We start from the raw sequence: 22,044 nt of genomic DNA on the forward strand, positions 1-22,044 counted from the left end.
TTGCTCTGGCCTAATAGCTAAGGTCTTAGACTCGTACTCTGGCCTAATGGTTAAGGTCTTAACTTTTACTCTGGCCTAATAGCTAAGGTCTTAGACTCGCACTCTGGCCTAATAGCTAAGGTCTTAGACTCGTACTCTGGCCTAATGGTTAAGGTCTTAACTCTTACTCTGGCCTAATAGCTAAGGTCTTAACTCTTACTCTGGCCTAATAGCTAAGGTCTTAGACTCGTACTCTGGCCTAATAGTTAAGGTCTTAACTCTTACTCTGGCCTACTGGTTAAGGTCTTCACTCTTACTCTGGCCTAATAGCTAAGGTCTAAGACTCGTACTCTGGCCTAATAGCTAAGGTCTTAGACTCGTACTCTGGCATACTGGTTAAGGTCTTAACTCTTACTCTGGCCTAATAGCTAAGGTCTTAACTCTTACTCTGGCCTACTGGTTAAGGTCTTAACTCGTACTCTGGCCTACAGGTTGAGGTCTTAACTCTTACTCTGGCCTACTGGATAAGGTCTTAACTCTTACTCTGGCCTAATAGCTAAGGTCTTAGACTTGTACTCTGGCCTACTGGTTAAGGTCTTAACTCTTACTCTGGCCTAACAGCTAAGGTCTTAACTCTTACTCTGGCCTAATAGCTAAGGTCTTAGACTCGTACTCTGGCCTAATGTTTATGGTCTTAATTCTTACACTGGCCTACTGGTTAAGGTCTTAACCCTTACTCTGGCCTAATAGCTAAGGTCTTAGACTCGTACTCTGGCCTACAGGTTAAGGTCTTAACTCTTACTCTGCCCTACTGGTTACGGTCTTAACTCTTACTCTGGCCTAATAGCTAAGGTCTTAGACTCATACTCTGGCCTACTGGTTAAGGTCTTAACTCTTACTCTGGCCTAATAGCTATGGTCTTAACTCTTACTCTGGCCTAATAGTTAAGGTCTTAACTCTTACTCTGGCCTACTGGTTAAGGTCTTAACTCTTACTCTGGTCTAATAGCTAAGGTCTAAGACTCGTACTCTGGCCTAATAGCTAAGGTCTTAGACTTGTACTCTGGCCTAATGGTTAAGGTCTTAACTCTTACTCTGGCCTACTGGTTAAGGTCTTAACTCTTGCTCTGACCTACTGGTTAAGGTCATAACTCTTACTCTGGCCTAATAGCTAAGGTCTTAGACTCGTACTCTGGCCTAATAGCTAAGGTCTTAGACTTATACTCTGGCCTACTGGTCAAGGACTTAACTCTAACTCTGGCCTAATAGCTAAGGTCTTAGACTCGTACTCTGGCCTAATAGCTAAGGTCTTAGACTCGTACTTTGGCCTAATAGCTAAGGTCTTAGACTCGTACTCTGGCCTACAGGTTGACGTCTTAACGCTTACTCTGGCCTACTGGTTAAGGTCTTAACTCTTACTCTGGCCTAATAGCTAAGGTCTTAGACTCGTACTCTGGCCTACTGGTTAAGGTCTTAACTCTTACTCTGGCCTAACAGCTAAGGTCCTTTTTCTTACACTGGCCTAATCGCTAAGGTTTTAGACTCGCACTCTGGCCTATTGTTTATGGTCTTAACTCTTACACTGGCCTACTGGTTAAGGTCTTAACCCTTACTCTGGCCTAATAGCTAAGGTCTTAGACTCGTACTCTGGCCTACAGGTTAAGGTCTTAACTCTTACTCTGGCCTACTGGTTAAGGTCTTAACTCTTACTCTGGCCTAATAGCTAAGGTCTTAGACTTATACTCTGGCCTACTGGTTAAGATCTTAACTCTTACTCTGGCCTAATAGCTAAGGTCTTAGACTCGTACTCTGGCCTACTGGTTAAGGTCTTAACGCTTACTCTGGCCTACTGGTTAAGGTCTTAACTCTTACTCTGGCCTAATAGCTAAGGTCTTAGACTCGTACTCTGGCCTACTGGTTAAGGTCTTAACTCTTACTCTGGCCTAACAGCTAAGGTCCTTTTTCTTACTCTGGCCTAATCGCTAAGGTTTTAGACTCGCACTCTGGCCTATTGTTTATGGTCTTAACTCTTACACTGGCCTACTGGTTAAGGTCTTAACCCTTACTCTGGCCTAATAGCTAAGGTCTTAGACTCGTACTCTGGCCTACAGGTTAAGGTCTTAACTCTTACTCTGGCCTACTGGTTAAGGTCTTAACTCTTACTCTGGCCTAATAGCTAAGGTCTTAGACTCGTACTCTGTCCAAATAGTTAAGGTCTTAACTCTTACTCTGGCCTACTGGTTAAGGTCTTAACTCTTACTCTGGCCTAATAGCTAAGGTCTTAGACTCGTACTCTGGCCTAATAGCTAAGGTCTTAGATTCGTACTCTGGCCTACTGGTTAAGGTCTTAACTCTTACTCTGGCCTAATAGCTTAGGTCTTAACTCTTACTCTGGCCTACTGGTTAAGGTCTTAACTCTTACTCTGGCCTAATAGCTAAGGTCTTAACTCTTACTCTGGCCTAATAGCTAAGGTCTTAGACTCGTACTCTGGCCTACAGGTTAAGGTCTTAACTTTTACTCTGGCCTACTGGTTAAGGTCTTAACTCTTACTCTGGCCTAATAGCTAAGGTCTTAGACTTATACTCTAGCCTACTGGTTAAGGTCTTAACTCTTACTCTAACCTAATAGCTAAGGTCTTAACTCTTACTCTGGCCTAATAGCTAAGGTCTTAGACTCGTACTCTGGCCTAATAGCTAAGGTCTTAGACTCGTACTCTGGCCTAATAGCTAAGGTCTTAGACTTGTACTCTGGCCTAATGGTTAAGGTCTTAACTCTTACTCTGGCCTAATAGCTAAGGTCTTAACTCTTACTCTGGCCTAATAGCTAAGGTCTTAGACTCGTACTCTTGCCTAATGGTTAAGGTCTTAACTCTTACTCTGGCCTTATAGCTAAGGTCTTAGACTCGTACTATGGCCTAATGGTTAAGGTCTTAACTCTTAATCTGACCTACTGGTTAAGGTCTTAACTCTTACTCTGGCATAATAGCTAAGGTCTTAGACTCATACTCTGGCCTACTGGTCAAGGTCTTAACTCTTACTCTGGCCTAATAGCTAAGGTCTTAACTCTTACTCTGGCCTAATAGCTAAGGTCTTAGACTCGCACTCTGGCCTAATAGTTAAGGTCTTAACTCTTACTCTGGCCTACTGGTTAAGGTCTTCACTCTTACTCTGGCCTAATAGCTAAGGTCTAAGACTCGTACTCTGGCCTAATAGCTAAGGTCTTAGACTCGTACTCTGGCCTACTGGTTAAGGTCTTAACTCTTACTCTGGCCTAATAGCTAAGGTCTTAACTCTTACTCTGGCCTACTGGTTAAGGTCTTAACTCTTACTCTGGCCTAATAGCTAAGGTCTTAGACTCGTACTCTGGCCTAATAGCTAAGGTGTTAACTCTTACTCTGGCCTAATAGCTAAGGTCTTAGACTCGTACTCTGGCCTAATGGTTAAGGGCTTAACACTTACTCTGGCCTACTGGTTAAGGTCGTAACTCTTACTCTGGCCTAATAGTTAAGGTCTTAACTCTTACTCTGGCCTAATAGCTAAGGTCTTAGACTCGTACTCTGGCCTAATAGCTAAGGTCTTAGACTCATACTCTGGCCTACTGGTTAAGTTCTTAACTCTAACTCTGGCCTAATAGCTAAGGTCTTAGACTCGTACTCTGGCCTAATAGCTAAGGTCTTAGACTTGTACTCTGGCCTAATGGTTAAGGTCTTAACTCTCACTCTGGTCTACTGGTTAAGGTCTTAACTCTTACTCTGGCCTAATAGCTAAGGTCTTAGACTCGTACTCTGGCCTAATAGCTAAGGTCTTAGACTCATACTCTGGCCTACAGGTTGAGGTCTTAACTCTTACTCTGGCCTACTGGTTAATGTCTTAACTCTTACTCTGGCCTAATAGCTAAGGTCTTAGACTCATACTCTGGCCTACTGGTTAAGGTCTTAACTCTTACTCTGGCCTAACAGCTAAGGTCTTATTTCTTACTCTGGCCTAATCGCTAAGGTCTTAGACTCGCACTCTGGCCTAATGTTTATGGTCTTAACTCTTACACTGGCCTACTGGTTAAGGTCTTAACCCTTACTCTGGCCTAATAGCTAAGGTCTTAGACTCGTACTCTGGCCTACAGGTTAAGGTCTTAACTCTTACTCTGGCCTACTGGTTAAGGTCTTAACTCTTACTCTGACCTAATAGCTAAGGTCTTAACTCTTACTCTGGCCTAATCGCTAAGGTCTTAGACTCGCACTCTGGCCTAATGTTTATGGTCTTAACTCTTACACTGGCCTACTGGTTAAGGTCTTAACCCTTACTCTGGCCTAATAGCTAAGGTCTTAGACTCGTACTCTGGCCTACAGGTTAAGGTCTTAACTCTTACTCTGGCCTACTGGTTAAGGTCTTAACTCTTACTCTGGCCTAATAGCTAAGGTCTTAGACTTATACTCTGGCCTACTGGTTAAGGTCTTAACTCTTACTCTGGCCTAATAGCTAAGGTCTTAACTCTTACTCTGGCCTAATAGCTAAGGTCTTAGACTCGTACTCTGTCCAAATAGTTAAGGTCTTAACTCTTACTCTTGCCTACTGGTTAAGGTCTTAACTCTTACTCTGGCCTAATAGCTAAGGTCTTAGACTCGTACTCTGGCCTAATAGCTAAGGTCTTAGATTCGTACTCTGGCCTACTGGTTAAGGTCTTAACTCTTACTCTGGCCTAATAGCTTAGGTCTTAACTCTTACTCTGGCCTACTGGTTAAGGTCTTAACTCTTACTCTGGCCTAATAGCTAAGGTCTTAACTCTTACTCTGGCCTAATAGCTAAGGTCTTAGACTCGTACTCTGGCCTACAGGTTAAGGTCTTAACTTTTACTCTGGCCTACTGGTTAAGGTCTTAACTCTTACTCTGGCCTAATAGCTAAGGTCTTAGACTTATACTCTGGCCTACTGGTTAAGGTCTTAACTCTTACTCTGGCCTAATAGCTAAGGTCTTAACTCCTACTCTGGCCTAATAGCTAAGGTCTTAGACTTGTACTCTGGCCTAATAGCTAAGGTCTTAGACTCGTACTCTGGCCTTATAGCTAAGGTCTTAGACTTGTACTCTGGCCCAATGGTGAAGGTCTTAACTCTTACTCTGGCCTAATAGCTAAGGTCTTAACTCTTACTCTGGCCTAATAGCTAAGTTCTTAGACTCGTACTCTGGCCTAATGGTTAAGGTCTTAACTCTTACTCTGGCCTTATAGCTAAGGTCTTAGACTCGTACTATGGCCTAATGGTTAACGTCTTAACTCTTACTCTGGCCTACTAGTTAAGGTCTTAACTCTTGCTCTGGCCTAATAGCTAAGGTCTTAGACTCGTACTCTGGCCTAATGGTTAAGGTCTTAACTTTTACTCTGGCCTAATAGCTAAGGTTTTAGACTCGCACTCTGGCCTAATAGCTAAGGTCTTAGACTCGTACTCTGGCCTAATGGTTAAGGTCTTAACTCCTACTCTGGCCTAATAGCTAAGGTCTTAGACTCGTACTCTGGCCTAATAGCTAAGGTCTTAGACTCATACTCTGGCCTACTGGTTAAGGTCTTAACTCTAACTCTGGCCTAATAGCTAAGGTCTTAGACTCGTACTCTGGCCTAATAGCTAAGGTCTTAGACTCGTACTCTGGCCTAATGGTTAAGGTCTTAACTCTTACTCTGGTCTACTGGTTAAGGTCTTAACTCTTACTCTGGCCTAATAGCTAAGGTCTTAGACTCATACTCTGGCCTAATAGCTAAGGTCTTAGACTCATACTCTGGCCTACTGGTTAAGGTCTTAACTCTTACTCTGGCCTAATAGCTAAGGTCTTAACTCTTACTCTGGCCTAATAGCTAAGGTCTTAGACTCGTACTCTGGCCTAATAGTTAAGGTCTTAACTATTACTCTGGCCTACAGGTTAAGGTCCTAACTCTTACTCTGGCCTAATAGCTAAGGTCTTAGACTCATACTCTGGCCTAATAGCTAAGGTCTTAGACTCATACTCTGGCCTACTGGTTAAGGTCTTAACTCTTACTCTGGCCTAATAGCTAAGGTCTTAACTCTTACTCTGGCCTAATAGCTAAGGTCTTAGACTCGTACTCTGGCCTAATAGTTAAGGTCTTAACTATTACTCTGGCCTACAGGTTAAGGTCCTAACTCTTACTCTGGCCTAATAGCTAAGGTCTTAGACTCGTACTCTGGCCTACTGGTTAAGGTCTTAATTCTTACTCTGGCCTAATAGCTAAGGTCTTAACTCTTACTCTGGCCTACTGGTTAAGGTCTTAACTCTTACTCTGGCCTAATAGCTAAGGTCTTAGACTCATACTCTGGCCTAATAGCTAAGGTGTTAACTCTTACTCTGGCCTAATGGTTAAGGTCTTAACACTTACTCTGGCCTACTGGTTAAGGTTGTAACTCTTACTCTGGCCTAATAGTTAAGGTCTTAGACTCGTACTCTGGCCTAATAGCTAAGGTCTTAGACTCGTACTCTGGCCTAATGGTTAAGGTCTTAACTCTTACTCTGGTCTACTGGTTAAGGTCTTAACTCTTACTCTGGCCTAATAGCTAAGGTCTTAAACTCGTACTCTGGCCTAATAGCTAAGGTCTTAGACTCATACTCTGGCCTACTGGTTAAGGTCTTAACTCTAACTCTGGCCTAAGAGCTAAGGTCTTAGACTCGTACTCTGGCCTAATAGCTAAGGTCTTAGAATCGTACTCTGGCCTAATGGTTAAGGTCTTAACTCTTACTCTGGTCTACTGGTTAAGGTCTTAACTCTTACTCTGGCCTAATAGCTAAGGTCTTAGACTCGTACTCTGGCCTAATAGCTAAGGTCTTAGACTCGTACTCTGGCCTACAGGTTGAGGTCTTAACTCTTACTCTGGCCTACTGGTTAAGGTCTTAACTCTTACTCTGACCTAATAGCTAAGGTCTTAGACTCGTACTCTGGCCTAATGGCTAAGGTCTTAGACTCATACTCTGGCCTACTGGTTAAGGTCTTAACTCTAACTCTGGCCTAATAGCTAAGGTCTTAGACTCGTACTCTGGCCTAATAGCTAAGGTCTTAGACTCGTACTCTGGCCTAATAGCTAAGGTCTTAGACTCGTACTCTGGCCTACAGGTTGAGGTCTTAACTCTTACTCTGGCCTACTGGTTAAGGTCTTAACTCTTACTCTGGCCTAACAGCTAAGGTCTTATTTCTTACTCTGGCCTAATAGCTAAGTTCTTAGACTCGTACTCTGGCCTAATGGTTAAGGTCTTAACTCTTACTCTGGCCTTATAGCTAAGGTCTTAGACTCGTACTATGGCCTAATGGTTAACGTCTTAACTCTTACTCTGGCCTACTAGTTAAGGTCTTAACTCTTGCTCTGGCCTAATAGCTAAGGTCTTAGACTCGTACTCTGGCCTAATGGTTAAGGTCTTAACTTTTACTCTGGCCTAATAGCTAAGGTTTTAGACTCGCACTCTGGCCTAATAGCTAAGGTCTTAGACTCGTACTCTGGCCTAATGGTTAAGGTCTTAACTCCTACTCTGGCCTAATAGCTAAGGTCTTAGACTCGTACTCTGGCCTAATAGCTAAGGTCTTAGACTCATACTCTGGCCTACTGGTTAAGGTCTTAACTCTAACTCTGGCCTAATAGCTAAGGTCTTAGACTCGTACTCTGGCCTAATAGCTAAGGTCTTAGACTCGTACTCTGGCCTAATGGTTAAGGTCTTAACTCTTACTCTGGTCTACTGGTTAAGGTCTTAACTCTTACTCTGGCCTAATAGCTAAGGTCTTAGACTCATACTCTGGCCTAATAGCTAAGGTCTTAGACTCATACTCTGGCCTACTGGTTAAGGTCTTAACTCTTACTCTGGCCTAATAGCTAAGGTCTTAACTCTTACTCTGGCCTAATAGCTAAGGTCTTAGACTCGTACTCTGGCCTAATAGTTAAGGTCTTAACTATTACTCTGGCCTACAGGTTAAGGTCCTAACTCTTACTCTGGCCTAATAGCTAAGGTCTAAGACTCGTACTCTGGCCTAATAGCTAAGGTCTTAGACTCGTACTCTGGCCTACTGGTTAAGGTCTTAATTCTTACTCTGGCCTAATAGCTAAGGTCTTAACTCTTACTCTGGCCTACTGGTTAAGGTCTTAACTCTTACTCTGGCCTAATAGCTAAGGTCTTAGACTCATACTCTGGCCTAATAGCTAAGGTGTTAACTCTTACTCTGGCCTAATAGCTAAGGTCTTAGACTCGTACTCTGGCCTAATGGTTAAGGTCTTAACACTTACTCTGGCCTACTGGTTAAGGTTGTAACTCTTACTCTGGCCTAATAGTTAAGGTCTTAGACTCGTACTCTGGCCTAATAGCTAAGGTCTTAGACTCGTACTCTGGCCTAATGGTTAAGGTCTAAACTCTTACTCTGGTCTACTGGTTAAGGTCTTAACTCTTACTCTGGCCTAATAGCTAAGGTCTTAGACTCGTACTCTGGCCTAATAGCTAAGGTCTTAGACTCATACTCTGGCCTACTGGTTAAGGTCTTAACTCTAACTCTGGCCTAAGAGCTAAGGTCTTAGACTCGTACTCTGGCCTAATAGCTAAGGTCTTAGAATCGTACTCTGGCCTAATGGTTAAGGTCTTAACTCTTACTCTGGTCTACTGGTTAAGGTCTTAACTCTTACTCTGGCCTAATAGCTAAGGTCTTAGACTCGTACTCTGGCCTAATAGCTAAGGTCTTAGACTCGTACTCTGGCCTACAGGTTGAGGTCTTAACTCTTACTCTGGCCTACTGGTTAAGGTCTTAACTCTTACTCTGGCCTAATAGCTAAGGTCTTAGACTCGTACTCTGGCCTAATGGCTAAGGTCTTAGACTCATACTCTGGCCTACTGGTTAAGGTCTTAACTCTAACTCTGGCCTAATAGCTAAGGTCTTAGACTCGTACTCTGGCCTAATAGCTAAGGTCTTAGACTCGTACTCTGGCCTAATAGCTAAGGTCTTAGACTCGTACTCTGGCCTACAGGTTGAGGTCTTAACTCTTACTCTGGCCTACTGGTTAAGGTCTTAACTCGTACTCTGGCCTAATAGCTAAGGTCTTAGACTCGTACTCTGGCCTACTGGTTAAGGTCTTAACTCTTACTCTGGCCTAACAGCTAAGGTCTTATTTCTTACTCTGGCCTAATCGCTAAGGTCTTAGACTCGCACTCTGGCTTAATGTTTATGGTCTTAACTCTTACACTGGCCTAGTGGTTAAGGTCTTAACCCTTACTCTGGCCTAATAGCTAAGGTCTTAGACTCGTACTCTGGCCTACAGGTTAAGGTCTTAACTCTTACTCTGGCCTACTGGTTAAGGTCTTAACTCTTACTCTGGCCTAATAGCTAAGGTCTTAGACTTATACTCTGGCCTACTGGTTAAGGTCTTAACTCTTACTCTGGCCTAATAGCTAAGGTCTTAACTCTTACTCTGGCCTAATAGCTAAGGTCTTAGACTCGTACTCTGTCCAAATAGTTAAGGTCTTAACTCTTACTCTGGCCTACTGGTTAAGGTCTTAACTCTTACTCTGGCCTAATAGCTAAGGTCTAAGACTCGTACTCTGGCCTAATAGCTAAGGTCTTAGATTCGTACTCTGGCCTACTGGTTAAGGTCTTAACTCTTACTCTGGCCTAATAGCTTAGGTCTTAACTCTTACTCTGGCCTACTGGTTAAGGTCTTAACTCTTACTCTGGCCTAATAGCTAAGGTCTTAACTCTTACTCTGGCCTAATAGCTAAGGTCTTAGACTCGTACTCTGGCCTACAGGTTAAGGTCTTAACTTTTACTCTGGCCTACTGGTTAAGGTCTTAACTCTTACTCTGGCCTAATAGCTAAGGTCTTAGACTTATACTCTGGCCTACTGGTTAAGGTCTTAACTCTTACTCTGGCCTAATAGCTAAGGTCTTAGACTCGTACTCTGGCCTAATAGCTAAGGTCTTAGACTCGTACTCTGGCCTAATAGCTAAGGTCTTAGACTTGTACTCTGGCCTAATGGTTAAGGTCTTAACTCTTACTCTGGCCTAATAGCTAAGGTCTTAACTCTTACTCTGGCCTAATAGCTAAGGTCTTAGACTTGTACTCTGGCCTAATGGTTAAGGTCTTAACTCTTACTCTGGCCTTATAGCTAAGGTCTTAGACTCGTACTATGGCCTAATGGTTAAGGTCTTAACTCTTACTCTGGCCTACTAGTTAAGGTCTTAACTCTTGCTCTGGCCTAATAGCTAAGGTCTTAGACTCGTACTCTGGCCTAATGGTTAAGGTCTTAACTTTTACGCTGGCCTAATAGCTAAGGTCTTAGACTCGCACTCTGGCCTAATAGCTAAGGTCTTAGACTCGTACTCTGGCCTAATGGTTAAGGTCTTAACTCTTACTCTGACCTACTGGTTAAGGTCTTAACTCTTACTCTGGCCTAATAGCTAAGGTCTTAGACTCATACTCTGGCCTACTGGTTAAGGTCTTAACTCTTACTCTGGCCTAATAGCTAAGGTCTTAACTCTTACTCTGGCCTAATAGCTAAGGTCTTAGACTCGTACTCTGGCCTAATAGCTAAGGTCTTAGACTCGTACTCTGGCCTACAGGTTGAGGTCTTAACTCTTACTCTGGCCTACTGGTTAAGGTCTTAACTCTTACTCTGACCTAATAGCTAAGGTCTTAGACTCGTACTCTGTCCTAATGGCTAAGGTCTTAGACTCATACTCTGGCCTACTGGTTAAGGTCTTAACTCTAACTCTGGCCTAATAGCTAAGGTCTTAGACTCGTACTCTGGCCTAATAGCTAAGGTCTTAGACTAATACTCTGGCCTAATAGCTAAGGTCTTAGACTCGTACTCTGGCCTACAGGTTGAGGTCTTAACTCTTACTCTGGCCTACTGGTTAAGGTCTTAACTCTTACTCTGGCCTAACAGCTAAGGACTTATTTCTTACTCTGGCCTAATAGCTAAGTTCTTAGACTCGTACTCTGGCCTAATGGTTAAGGTCTTAACTCTTACTCTGGCCTTATAGCTAAGGTCTTAGACTCGTACTATGGCCTAATGGTTAACGTCTTAACTCTTACTCTGGCCTACTAGTTAAGGTCTTAACTCTTGCTCTGGCCTAATAGCTAAGGTCTTAGACTCGTACTCTGGCCTAATGGTTAAGGTCTTAACTTTTACTCTGGCCTAATAGCTAAGGTTTTAGACTCGCACTCTGGCCTAATAGCTAAGGTCTTAGACTCGTACTCTGGCCTAATGGTTAAGGTCTTAACTCCTACTCTGGCCTAATAGCTAAGGTCTTAGACTCGTACTCTGGCCTAATAGCTAAGGTCTTAGACTCATACTCTGGCCTACTGGTTAAGGTCTTAACTCTAACTCTGGCCTAATAGCTAAGGTCTTAGACTCGTACTCTGGCCTAATAGCTAAGGTCTTAGACTCGTACTCTGGCCTAATGGTTAAGGTCTTAACTCTTACTCTGGTCTACTGGTTAAGGTCTTAACTCTTACTCTGGCCTAATAGCTAAGGTCTTAGACTCATACTCTGGCCTAATAGCTAAGGTCTTAGACTCATACTCTGGCCTACTGGTTAAGGTCTTAACTCTTACTCTGGCCTAATAGCTAAGGTCTTAACTCTTACTCTGGCCTAATAGCTAAGGTCTTAGACTCGTACTCTGGCCTAATAGTTAAGGTCTTAACTATTACTCTGGCCTACAGGTTAAGGTCCTAACTCTTACTCTGGCCTAATAGCTAAGGTCTAAGACTCGTACTCTGGCCTAATAGCTAAGGTCTTAGACTCGTACTCTGGCCTACTGGTTAAGGTCTTAATTCTTACTCTGGCCTAATAGCTAAGGTCTTAACTCTTACTCTGGCCTAATAGCTAAGGTCTTAGACTCATACTCTGGCCTACTGGTTAAGGTCTTAACTCTAACTCTGGCCTAATAGCTAAGGTCTTAGACTCGTACTCTGGCCTAATAGCTAAGGTCTTAGACTCGTACTCTGGCCTACTGGTTAAGGTCTTAACTCTTACTCTGGCCTAATAGCTAAGGTCTTAACTCTTACTCTGGCCTAATAGCTAAGGTCTTAGACTCGTACTCTGTCCAAATAGTTAAGGTCTTAACTCTTACTCTGGCCTACTGGTTAAGGTCTTAACTCTTACTCTGGCCTAATAGCTAAGGTCTAAGACTCGTACTCTGGCCTAATAGCTAAGGTCTTAGATTCGTACTCTGGCCTACTGGTTAAGGTCTTAACTCTTACTCTGGCCTAATAGCTTAGGTCTTAACTCTTACTCTGGCCTACTGGTTAAGGTCTTAACTCTTACTCTGGCCTAATAGCTAAGGTCTTAACTCTTACTCTGGCCTAATAGCTAAGGTCTTAGACTCGTACTCTGGCCTACAGGTTAAGGTCTTAACTTTTACTCTGGCCTACTGGTTAAGGTCTTAACTCTTACTCTGGCCTAATAGCTAAGGTCTTAGACTTATACTCTGGCCTACTGGTTAAGGTCTTAACTCTTACTCTGGCCTAATAGCTAAGGTCTTAGACTCGTACTCTGGCCTAATAGCTAAGGTCTTAGACTCGTACTCTGGCCTAATAGCTAAGGTCTTAGACTTGTACTCTGGCCTAATGGTTAAGGTCTTAACTCTTACTCTGGCCTAATAGCTAAGGTCTTAACTCTTACTCTGGCCTAATAGCTAAGGTCTTAGACTTGTACTCTGGCCTAATGGTTAAGGTCTTAACTCTTACTCTGGCCTTATAGCTAAGGTCTTAGACTCGTACTATGGCCTAATGGTTAAGGTCTTAACTCTTACTCTGGCCTACTAGTTAAGGTCTTAACTCTTGCTCTGGCCTAATAGCTAAGGTCTTAGACTCGTACTCTGGCCTAATGGTTAAGGTCTTAACTTTTACGCTGGCCTAATAGCTAAGGTCTTAGACTCGCACTCTGGCCTAATAGCTAAGGTCTTAGACTCGTACTCTGGCCTAATGGTTAAGGTCTTAACTCTTACTCTGACCTACTGGTTAAGGTCTTAACTCTTACTCTGGCCTAATAGCTAAGGTCTTAGACTCATACTCTGGCCTACTGGTTAAGGTCTTAACTCTTACTCTGGCCTAATAGCTAAGGTCTTAACTCTTACTCTGGCCTAATAGCTAAGGTCTTAGACTCGTACTCTGGCCTAATAGCTAAGGTCTTAGACTCGTACTCTGGCCTACAGGTTGAGGTCTTAACTCTTACTCTGGCCTACTGGTTAAGGTCTTAACTCTTACTCTGACCTAATAGCTAAGGTCTTAGACTCGTACTCTGTCCTAATGGCTAAGGTCTTAGACTCATACTCTGGCCTACTGGTTAAGGTCTTAACTCTAACTCTGGCCTAATAGCTAAGGTCTTAGACTCGTACTCTGGCCTAATAGCTAAGGTCTTAGACTCGTACTCTGGCCTAATAGCTAAGGTCTTAGACTCGTACTCTGGCCTACAGGTTGAGGTCTTAACTCTTACTCTGGCCTACTGGTTAAGGTCTTAACTCTTACTCTGGCCTAACAGCTAAGGACTTATTTCTTACTCTGGCCTAATAGCTAAGTTCTTAGACTCGTACTCTGGCCTAATGGTTAAGGTCTTAACTCTTACTCTGGCCTTATAGCTAAGGTCTTAGACTCGTACTATGGCCTAATGGTTAACGTCTTAACTCTTACTCTGGCCTACTAGTTAAGGTCTTAACTCTTGCTCTGGCCTAATAGCTAAGGTCTTAGACTCGTACTCTGGCCTAATGGTTAAGGTCTTAACTTTTACTCTGGCCTAATAGCTAAGGTTTTAGACTCGCACTCTGGCCTAATAGCTAAGGTCTTAGACTCGTACTCTGGCCTAATGGTTAAGGTCTTAACTCCTACTCTGGCCTAATAGCTAAGGTCTTAGACTCGTACTCTGGCCTAATAGCTAAGGTCTTAGACTCATACTCTGGCCTACTGGTTAAGGTCTTAACTCTAACTCTGGCCTAATAGCTAAGGTCTTAGACTCGTACTCTGGCCTAATAGCTAAGGTCTTAGACTCGTACTCTGGCCTAATGGTTAAGGTCTTAACTCTTACTCTGGTCTACTGGTTAAGGTCTTAACTCTTACTCTGGCCTAATAGCTAAGGTCTTAGACTCATACTCTGGCCTAATAGCTAAGGTCTTAGACTCATACTCTGGCCTACTGGTTAAGGTCTTAACTCTTACTCTGGCCTAATAGCTAAGGTCTTAACTCTTACTCTGGCCTAATAGCTAAGGTCTTAGACTCGTACTCTGGCCTAATAGTTAAGGTCTTAACTATTACTCTGGCCTACAGGTTAAGGTCCTAACTCTTACTCTGGCCTAATAGCTAAGGTCTAAGACTCGTACTCTGGCCTAATAGCTAAGGTCTTAGACTCGTACTCTGGCCTACTGGTTAAGGTCTTAATTCTTACTCTGGCCTAATAGCTAAGGTCTTAACTCTTACTCTGGCCTACTGGTTAAGGTCTTAACTCTTACTCTGGCCTAATAGCTAAGGTCTTAGACTCATACTCTGGCCTAATAGCTAAGGTGTTAACTCTTACTCTGGCCTAATAGCTAAGGTCTTAGACTCGTACTCTGGCCTAATGGTTAAGGTCTTAACACTTACTCTGGCCTACTGGTTAAGGTTGTAACTCTTACTCTGGCCTAATAGTTAAGGTCTTAGACTCGTACTCTGGCCTAATAGCTAAGGTCTTAGACTCGTACTCTGGCCTAATGGTTAAGGTCTAAACTCTTACTCTGGTCTACTGGTTAAGGTCTTAACTCTTACTCTGGCCTAATAGCTAAGGTCTTAGACTCGTACTCTGGCCTAATAGCTAAGGTCTTAGACTCATACTCTGGCCTACTGGTTAAGGTCTTAACTCTAACTCTGGCCTAAGAGCTAAGGTCTTAGACTCGTACTCTGGCCTAATAGCTAAGGTCTTAGAATCGTACTCTGGCCTAATGGTTAAGGTCTTAACTCTTACTCTGGTCTACTGGTTAAGGTCTTAACTCTTACTCTGGCCTAATAGCTAAGGTCTTAGACTCGTACTCTGGCCTAATAGCTAAGGTCTTAGACTCGTACTCTGGCCTACAGGTTGAGGTCTTAACTCTTACTCTGGCCTACTGGTTAAGGTCTTAACTCTTACTCTGGCCTAATAGCTAAGGTCTTAGACTCGTACTCTGGCCTAATGGCTAAGGTCTTAGACTCATACTCTGGCCTACTGGTTAAGGTCTTAACTCTAACTCTGGCCTAATAGCTAAGGACTTAGACTCGTACTCTGGCCTAATAGCTAAGGTCTTAGACTCGTACTCTGGCCTAATAGCTAAGGTCTTAGACTCGTACTCTGGCCTACAGGTTGAGGTCTTAACTCTTACTCTGGCCTACTGGTTAAGGTCTTAACTCTTACTCTGGCCTAATAGCTAAGGTCTTAGACTCGTACTCTGGCCTACTGGTTAAGGTCTTAACTCTTACTCTGGCCTAACAGCTAAGGTCTTATTTCTTACTCTGGCCTAATCGCTAAGGTCTTAGACTCGCACTCTGGCTTAATGTTTATGGTCTTAACTCTTACACTGGCCTAGTGGTTAAGGTCTTAACCCTTACTCTGGCCTAATAGCTAAGGTCTTAGACTCGTACTCTGGCCTACAGGTTAAGGTCTTAACTCTTACTCTGGCCTACTGGTTAAGGTCTTAACTCTTACTCTGGCCTAATAGCTAAGGTCTTAGACTTATACTCTGGCCTACTGGTTAAGGTCTTAACTCTTACTCTGGCCTAATAGCTAAGGTCTTAACTCTTACTCTGGCCTAATAGCTAAGGTCTTAGACTCGTACTCTGTCCAAATAGTTAAGGTCTTAACTTTTACTCTGGCCTACTGGTTAAGGTCTTAACTCTTACTCTGGCCTAATAGCTAAGGTCTAAGACTCGTACTCTGGCCTAATAGCTAAGGTCTTAGATTCGTACTCTGGCCTACTGGTTAAGGTCTTAACTCTTACTCTGGCCTAATAGCTTAGGTCTTAACTCTTACTCTGGCCTACTGGTTAAGGTCTTAACTCTTACTCTGGCCTAATAGCTAAGGTCTTAACTCTTACTCTGGCCTAATAGCTAAGGTCTTAGACTCGTACTCTGGCCTACAGGTTAAGGTCTTAACTTTTACTCTGGCCTACTGGTTAAGGTCTTAACTCTTACTCTGGCCTAATAGCTAAGGTCTTAGACTTATACTCTGGCCTACTGGTTAAGGTCTTAACTCTTACTCTGGCCTAATAGCTAAGGTCTTAGACTCGTACTCTGGCCTAATAGCTAAGGTCTTAGACTCGTACTCTGGCCTAATAGCTAAGGTCTTAGACTTGTACTCTGGCCTAATGGTTAAGGTCTTAACTCTTACTCTGGCCTAATAGCTAAGGTCTTAACTCTTACTCTGGCCTAATAGCTAAGGTCTTAGACTCGTACTCTGGCCTAATGGTTAAGGTCTTAACTCTTACTCTGGCCTTATAGCTAAGGTCTTAGACTCGTACTATGGCCTAATGGTTAAGGTCTTAACTCTTACTCTGGCCTACTAGTTAAGGTCTTAACTCTTGCTCTGGCCTAATAGCTAAGGTCTTAGACTCGTACTCTGGCCTAATGGTTAAGGTCTTAACTTGTACGCTGGCCTAATAGCTAAGGTCTTAGACTCGCACTCTGGCCTAATAGCTAAGGTCTTAGACTCGTACTCTGGCCTAATGGTTAAGGTCTTAACTCTTACTCTGACCTACTGGTTAAGGTCTTAACTCTTACTCTGGCCTAATAGCTAAGGTCTTAGACTCATACTCTGGCCTACTGGTTAAGGTCTTAACTCTTACTCTGGCCTAATAGCTAAGGTCTTAACTCTTACTCTGGCCTAATAGCTAAGGTCTTAGACTCGTACTCTGGCCTAATAGCTAAGGTCTTAGACTCGTACTCTGGCCTACAGGTTGAGGTCTTAACTCTTACTCTGGCCTACTGGTTAAGGTCTTAACTCTTACTCTGACCTAATAGCTAAGGTCTTAGACTCGTACTCTGGCCTAATGGCTAAGGTCTTAGACTCATACTCTGGCCTACTGGTTAAGGTCTTAACTCTAACTCTGGCCTAATAGCTAAGGTCTTAGACTCGTACTCTGGCCTAATAGCTAAGGTCTTAGACTCGTACTCTGGCCTACAGGTTGAGGTCTTAACTCTTACTCTGGCCTACTGGTTAAGGTCTTAACTCTTACTCTGGCCTAACAGCTAAGGTCTTATTTCTTACTCTGGCCTAATAGCTAAGTTCTTAGACTCGTACTCTGGCCTACTGGTTAAGGTCTTAACTCTTACTCTGGCCTTATAGCTAAGGTCTTAGACTCGTACTATGGCCTAATGGTTAACGTCTTAACTCTTACTCTGGCCTACTAGTTAAGGTCTTAACTCTTGCTCTGGCCTAATAGCTAAGGTCTTAGACTCGTACTCTGGCCTAATGGTTAAGGTCTTAACTTTTACTCTGGCCTAATAGCTAAGGTTTTAGACTCGCACTCTGGCCTAATAGCTAAGGTCTTAGACTCGTACTCTGGCCTAATGGTTAAGGTCTTAACTCCTACTCTGGCCTAATAGCTAAGGTCTTAGACTCGTACTCTGGCCTAATAGCTAAGGTCTTAGACTCATACTCTGGCCTACTGGTTAAGGTCTTAACTCTAACTCTGGCCTAATAGCTAAGGTCTTAGACTCGTACTCTGGCCTAATAGCTAAGGTCTTAGACTCGTACTCTGGCCTAATGGTTAAGGTCTTAACTCTTACTCTGGTCTACTGGTTAAGGTCTTAACTCTTACTCTGGCCTAATAGCTAAGGTCTTAGACTCATACTCTGGCCTAATAGCTAAGGTCTTAGACTCATACTCTGGCCTACTGGTTAAGGTCTTAACTCTTACTCTGGCCTAATAGCTAAGGTCTTAACTCTTACTCTGGCCTAATAGCTAAGGTCTTAGACTCGTACTCTGGCCTAATAGTTAAGGTCTTAACTATTACTCTGGCCTACAGGTTAAGGTCCTAACTCTTACTCTGGCCTAATAGCTAAGGTCTAAGACTCGTACTCTGGCCTAATAGCTAAGGTCTTAGACTCGTACTCTGGCCTACTGGTTAAGGTCTTAATTCTTACTCTGGCCTAATAGCTAAGGTCTTAACTCTTACTCTGGCCTACTGGTTAAGGTCTTAACTCTTACTCTGGCCTAATAGCTAAGGTCTTAGACTCATACTCTGGCCTAATAGCTAAGGTGTTAACTCTTACTCTGGCCTAATAGCTAAGGTCTTAGACTCGTACTCTGGCCTAATGGTTAAGGTCTTAACACTTACTCTGGCCTACTGGTTAAGGTTGTAACTCTTACTCTGGCCTAATAGTTAAGGTCTTAGACTCGTACTCTGGCCTAATAGCTAAGGTCTTAGACTCGTACTCTGGCCTAATGGTTAAGGTCTAAACTCTTACTCTGGTCTACTGGTTAAGGTCTTAACTCTTACTCTGGCCTAATAGCTAAGGTCTTAGACTCGTACTCTGGCCTAATAGCTAAGGTCTTAGACTCATACTCTGGCCTACTGGTTAAGGTCTTAACTCTAACTCTGGCCTAAGAGCTAAGGTCTTAGACTCGTACTCTGGCCTAATAGCTAAGGTCTTAGAATCGTACTCTGGCCTAATGGTTAAGGTCTTAACTCTTACTCTGGTCTACTGGTTAAGGTCTTAACTCTTACTCTGGCCTAATAGCTAAGGTCTTAGACTCGTACTCTGGCCTAATAGCTAAGGTCTTAGACTCGTACTCTGGCCTACAGGTTGAGGTCTTAACTCTTACTCTGGCCTACTGGTTAAGGTCTTAACTCTTACTCTGGCCTAATAGCTAAGGTCTTAGACTCGTACTCTGGCCTAATGGCTAAGGTCTTAGACTCATACTCTGGCCTACTGGTTAAGGTCTTAACTCTAACTCTGGCCTAATAGCTAAGGTCTTAGACTCGTACTCTGGCCTAATAGCTAAGGTCTTAGACTCGTACTCTGGCCTAATAGCTAAGGTCTTAGACTCGTACTCTGGCCTACAGGTTGAGGTCTTAACTCTTACTCTGGCCTACTGGTTAAGGTCTTAACTCTTACTCTGGCCTAATAGCTAAGGTCTTAGACTCGTACTCTGGCCTACTGGTTAAGGTCTTAACTCTTACTCTGGCCTAACAGCTAAGGTCTTATTTCTTACTCTGGCCTAATCGCTAAGGTCTTAGACTCGCACTCTGGCTTAATGTTTATGGTCTTAACTCTTACACTGGCCTACTGGTTAAGGTCTTAACCCTTACTCTGGCCTAATAGCTAAGGTCTTAGACTCGTACTCTGGCCTACAGGTTAAGGTCTTAACTCTTACTCTGGCCTACTGGTTAAGGTCTTAACTCTTACTCTGGCCTAATAGCTAAGGTCTTAGACTTATACTCTGGCCTACTGGTTAAGGTCTTAACTCTTACTCTGGCCTAATAGCTAAGGTCTTAACTCTTACTCTGGCCTAATAGCTAAGGTCTTAGACTCGTACTCTGTCCAAATAGTTAAGGTCTTAACTCTTACTCTGGCCTACTGGTTAAGGTCTTAACTCTTACTCTGGCCTAATAGCTAAGGTCTAAGACTCGTACTCTGGCCTAATAGCTAAGGTCTTAGATTCGTACTCTGGCCTACTGGTTAAGGTCTTAACTCTTACTCTGGCCTAATAGCTTAGGTCTTAACTCTTACTCTGGCCTACTGGTTAAGGTCTTAACTCTTACTCTGGCCTAATAGCTAAGGTCTTAACTCTTACTCTGGCCTAATAGCTAAGGTCTTAGACTCGTACTCTGGCCTACAGGTTAAGGTCTTAACTTTTACTCTGGCCTACTGGTTAAGGTCTTAACTCTTACTCTGGCCTAATAGCTAAGGTCTTAGACTTATACTCTGGCCTACTGGTTAAGGTCTTAACTCTTACTCTGGCCTAATAGCTAAGGTCTTAGACTCGTACTCTGGCCTAATAGCTAAGGTCTTAGACTCGTACTCTGGCCTAATAGCTAAGGTCTTAGACTTGTACTCTGGCCTAATGGTTAAGGTCTTAACTCTTACTCTGGCCTAATAGCTAAGGTCTTAACTCTTACTCTGGCCTAATAGCTAAGGTCTTAGACTCGTACTCTGGCCTAATGGTTAAGGTCTTAACTCTTACTCTGGCCTTATAGCTAAGGTCTTAGACTCGTACTATGGCCTAATGGTTAAGGTCTTAACTCTTACTCTGGCCTACTAGTTAAGGTCTTAACTCTTGCTCTGGCCTAATAGCTAAGGTCTTAGACTCGTACTCTGGCCTAATGGTTAAGGTCTTAACTTTTACGCTGGCCTAATAGCTAAGGTCTTAGACTCGCACTCTGGCCTAATAGCTAAGGTCTTAGACTCGTACTCTGGCCTAATGGTTAAGGTCTTAACTCTTACTCTGACCTACTGGTTAAGGTCTTAACTCTTACTCTGGCCTAATAGCTAAGGTCTTAGACTCATACTCTGGCCTACTGGTTAAGGTCTTAACTCTTACTCTGGCCTAATAGCTAAGGTCTTAACTCTTACTCTGGCCTAATAGCTAAGGTCTTAGACTTGTACTCTGGCCTAATAGTTAAGGTCTTAACTCTTACTCTGGCCTACTGGTTAAGGTCTTAACTCTTAATCTGGCCTAATAGCTAAGGTCTAAGACTCGTACTCTGGCCTAATAGCTAAGGTCTTAGACTCGTACTCTGGCCTACTGGTTAAGGTCTTAAGTCTTACTCTGGCCTAATAGCTAAGGTCTTAACTCTTACTCTGGCCTACTGGTTAAGGTCTTAACTCTTACTCTGGCCTAATAGCTAAGGTCTTAGACTCGTACTCTGGCTTAATAGCTAAGGTCTTAACTCTTACTCTGGCCTAATAGCTAAGGTCTTAGACTCGTACTCTGGCCTAATAGTTAAGGTCTTAACTCTTACTCTGGCCTACTGGTTAAGGTCTTAACTCTTACTCTGGCCTAATAGCTAAGGTCTAAGACTCGTACTCTGGCCTAATAGCTAAGGTCTTAGACTCGTACTCTGGCCTACTGATTAAGGTCTTAACTCTTACTCTGGCCTAATAGCTAAGGTCTTAACTCTTACTCTGGCCTACTGGTTAAGGTCTTAACTCTTACTCTGGCCTAATAGCTAAGGTCTTAGACTCGTACTCTGGCCTAATAGCTAAGGTCTTAACTCTTACTCTGGCCTAATAGCTAAGGTCTTAGACTCGTACTCTGGCCTAATAGTTAAGGTCTTAACTCTTACTCTGGCCTACTGGTTAAGGTCGTAACTCTTACTCTGGCCTAATAGTTAAGGTCTTAGACTCGTACTCTGGCCTAATAGCTAAGGTCTTAGACTCGTACTCTGGCCTAATGGTTAAGGTCTTAACTCTTACTCTGGTCTACTGGTTAAGGTCTTAACTCTTACTCTGGCCTAATAGCTAAGGTCTTAGACTCGTACTCTGGCCTAATAGCTAAGGTCTTAGACTTGTACTCTGGCCTACAGGTTGAGGTCTTAACTCTTACTCTGGCCTACTGGTTAAGGTCTTAACTCTTACTCTGGCCTAATAGCTAAGGTCTTAGACTCGTACTCTGGCCTAATAGCTAAGGTCTTAGACTCGTACTCTGGCCTAATAGCTAAGGTCTTAGACTCGTACTCTGGCCTACAGGTTGAGGTCTTAACTCTTACTCTGGCCTACTGGATAAGGTCTTAACTCTTACTCTGGCCTAATAGCTAAGGTCTTAGACTTGTACTCTGGCCTACTGGTTAAGGTCTTAACTCTTACTCTGGCCTAACAGCTAAGGTCTTAACTCTTACTCTGGCCTAATAGCTAAGGTCTTAGACTCGTACTCTGGCCTAATGTTTATGGTCTTAATTCTTACACTGGCCTACTGGTTAAGGTCTTAACCCTTACTCTGGCCTAATAGCTAAGGTCTTAGACTCGTACTCTGGCCTACAGGATAAGGTCTTAACTCTTACTCTGGCCTACTGGTTACGGTCTTAACTCTTACTCTGGCCTAATAGCTAAGGTCTTAGACTCATACTCTGGCCTACTGGTTAAGGTCTTAACTCTTACTCTGGCCTA

The sequence above is a fragment of the Triturus cristatus genome, chromosome 1_2 (genome assembly GCF_964204655.1).
Source record: "Triturus cristatus chromosome 1_2, aTriCri1.1, whole genome shotgun sequence".
Lineage (NCBI taxonomy): Eukaryota > Metazoa > Chordata > Amphibia > Caudata > Salamandridae > Triturus > Triturus cristatus.